This window comes from Gavialis gangeticus, unplaced genomic scaffold (assembly GCF_001723915.1).
Source record: "Gavialis gangeticus isolate Ggan-Ray unplaced genomic scaffold, GavGan_comp1, whole genome shotgun sequence".
NCBI lineage: Eukaryota > Metazoa > Chordata > Crocodylia > Gavialidae > Gavialis > Gavialis gangeticus.
The window spans coordinates 3,009,954-3,013,169 of NW_017729014.1; the positions used below are offsets into that span (position 1 = coordinate 3,009,954).

At 43.3% G+C, this 3,216-nt stretch overlaps 1 protein-coding gene across 7 annotated transcripts in view; it reads left to right on the forward strand.

Moving 5' to 3' along the window:
• The window catches only part of NPHP4 (nephrocystin 4), a 148,664-nt gene that overhangs the window by 56,978 nt on the left and 88,470 nt on the right, over positions 1 to 3,216 (forward strand). The window contains exon 1 of one of the 7 annotated variants that reach the window (XM_019511616.1): positions 1,969 to 2,022. The exons of the other annotated variants lie outside the window; for them this stretch is intronic. The gene's annotated coding sequence lies outside the window, so the exon portion shown is untranslated. Of the gene's footprint in view, positions 1 to 1,968; positions 2,023 to 3,216 lie in introns of those variants that run through there. 7 annotated transcript variants of the gene reach the window in all.

Consider the following 3,216-nt stretch of genomic DNA (forward strand, 5'->3'; position numbering starts at 1 on the left):
AGCCCAGCCCCGCCCAGCCCCCCTCTCCTCCCCACCCCCTTGCAGCAGAGACTATGGAATTCATAAATATTTACAATGGCAATAAAATATGTAGCTTAAAACCACATACAGTTTAACAGAAGCCCCTTTAATGAAACTTTGATGGGAATGAACTATTCTTGGTGGCCGGGAAAGGAATGGAAAATGCAGCCCTATCTGTTAGTGCAGTGTTCCCACTGACCTCCCAAAAGTTCACACATGTTAATCTAAAACCTCAAGGGACGTTCCAGCTATCTGGTAGGATGATGTCAATGGAAGAGACGACTTTGCCTTTGATAAAGGCTTTTTAAGTAAGTTTTAAGCAGCATGCTGAGTTTCAGTTTTATAGCAATGCCTGACTAATAGAGCCAGAAGGGAAATAATAGGACATAGGTCATCCTGGAATTTCAAAGGACAGTTCCCTCCAAATAGCTGATTGATTCAGGTTATACAACACTAGTGATTGTCATTAATCACTGGGACAGCTCACTTAGGGACAACATGGAGCAGTAGCTCTCAAACTTTTTAGACTCAAAGAACCCCTTATTAGTCTCAACACACTCTTCAGAAAATGCCAGCTCTTAGTTTTCACTCATATTTTGACCATGGAAAAGTAACACAGCAATTTTTTTGTTGCCAAGAACTCAGAAAGACCACAACAGACTAGAATTTTGTTGGCACGATGGATTCTTATTTCAAATCATTGGATTTATCTTATGAATCATGTTTGCACACCTAACAGTGCTAATATTACATAGCATCCCATGGCAACTCTGAAAGGATCTCAAGGCATTTTAGAGTGTCCAATCCCTATCTTTAAGACCAGATGCCCTTCTAAGAGTCATGCTCTAGCTCATGCAGAAGGTGTGGGCTTAGTTCAGGTTTATTAGATGAAGTGCTTTAGCCTGTGCTCTGTGGGAGGTCAGAATGGGTGATCATAATGGTTTGTTTGGGCTTTAAACATCTCTGAATTGTCCTGGGAAAGAGGGAGAATCTACAGTACTGGCCACTGGTTAAAAAATACATTGTTTCCCAAGGTTGCTCCTATACTGTTCCTCTCTAGATCCAGACTCCAGCTCCCTCTCTAGGTTACCTAAAAGTTAGATACCTTGGAAATGTTTTGTCCAGGCTCTGGAATTTGTCTTTTATACAAGCTATAATCACAACAGTTTGCATCCTTAATCCTGGAAGATGTCACAAAATCATTTTGCTCTGTTCCTCGTTTTTGCTAATTGCTTCTCTCTCTGGAAACTGCTATGGATGAATGATAGCTGCTTTAATTACAGTCATTCAGTAGAGCCTGAGAAGCCTTTACAGCTTGCTCCAAAATTGTTCCTCCTCATGGCGCTGTTCTGGATAGCTGGAGAGCTGACAAGTGTAGAGCTATGAGAATCTGATATGCTGAAGCCTCATAAATCTTTGCCACCAAGTTTTCATAACTACAGCGCAAGTCACTGGGGACTGAGTGGGTAAACCTATGTGACTGAAAAGTTATGGGATACAGAGGCAAGATCATTACTTCTCCAATTTAATGCCCTTGAAAATTCTTTCGCTCTGTCATTCTCACAGCTGCCTCTATGAGGGCATTGCTTTGCTGTGTGAAATACAGCAAGGTCTCCAGAGCCAGCCAGTCCCCTCTGTTGTTCAAACTACATCTGCCCCTAAGAGCTTGACAGATAATACACATTTGGAGATGCTGTGTACTCTTGGGAGCATGTTAAGGGTGAGAAATAGCTACAAATTTGAAACACTGGAGCATCAGTTGTTTTTTGCAGTGCACCTTTCCAAGGGATCGTCTTAGCCTTTTCTGCCCACTCTCCTCTAGACTTTGGAGCTCTTTGCCCCTGTTAGGAAGAGGGGGACAGCGCTTTTCTGCACACTCCAAGGACTTTTTCTGAAAATCCCAGTATCCTAATATATTTCCCATCCTCCATCTCCAGCTAACATAGAGCATTAGTCCCATCTTGTGGCTGACACAGGAAATTATATATCAAGCATTAGCAGGTAAGACACAAAGCCTCACAAATATGTTTGGTGGATTTTTTACTTGCAAATTCAAATACCTGTCAAAGGACCTGCAGATCAAGCCACAGCATGAGGCAGTCTGGAGCCCAAGAGGTACCTTGCAGACAAAAATTCAGCTCACTGCTTCCTGCTCTTCTTTGTGCTCAACTGGCATAGGTGAGGGCCTGGTTTTTAGGGGAAATCCATGCTGACCATCAAATAGAGGAGGTGATGTTCCTTCCTCAGTGAAAAGGAAGTGCATTCAGCATCCTCCTTGTAGTCTTCCATTGGTCACATGGGGGAGTGAATTTCCCATCACCTGGGCACAGCATAGCTGCACCAGTGGGTGCCTTGAGCAGACATGCTCACAAAGGGAAGATTGCTAACCTGATTGAATGTGCTAGTTTTGGTAGGGGCAAGGTGCTGTTGTAGCCATGAAGGCTCAGGGAAATTTCCATGGAAGTTCTAACAGCGCATTGCTCCCATTCCCCCCAAATCTCCTCAGATTATGCATGTTTTTGTGCATGTCTCTTGCCAAACCACCAAACCCATCCACCTCTCCTGAGCATCACTTTTCTGTTGGAAGGGACTGCATCCTTGCTATCTCACTCTCACAGCTCAGAATACGCTGGTGCATGCAGCCTTCACTCTGCCTAAACCAGTGTCTGGCTGCAGCCTGCCCAGGAAAGCCCTTGGATTTTACTGGCGAATAGAAAATGGAATGGTTTGCTGATGAAGGATAATAGGAAGAGTCCCATAGTCCAATGTTCAGTGGGCTTTGCAAGACAGAAGCAAAAAGGTCATGATGCAGCTAGTTTCAGGACCTTGTATGCCCTGGGGCTGTTGTGGGTGCTGGTGCCCTCTCACACTCTTGCCTTCTTAGCAGCCAGCACAGCTATGACACTGGCCTTGATTCAGCTAAGTAATTAAGCACATAGCTAACTTTAAGCCCCAGTGAGGAGAGAGGCTTTTATAAAGTGAATTAAATTAATTGCAAACAAAGATGTTAAAGGTAATAGGAAGGGCTTCAATGGGATTATTCACAGCCTTAAAATTAGGCATGTTCTTAAGTATCTTGTTGAATTAGGGAAGTTAAGCGAGGAATGTATTTACAGACATCTGACTTCAATATAAATTTAACAGTATCATTCCCATATAGTTTACAAAAGGGCGTTCAGAGAACAGTTCATAGTT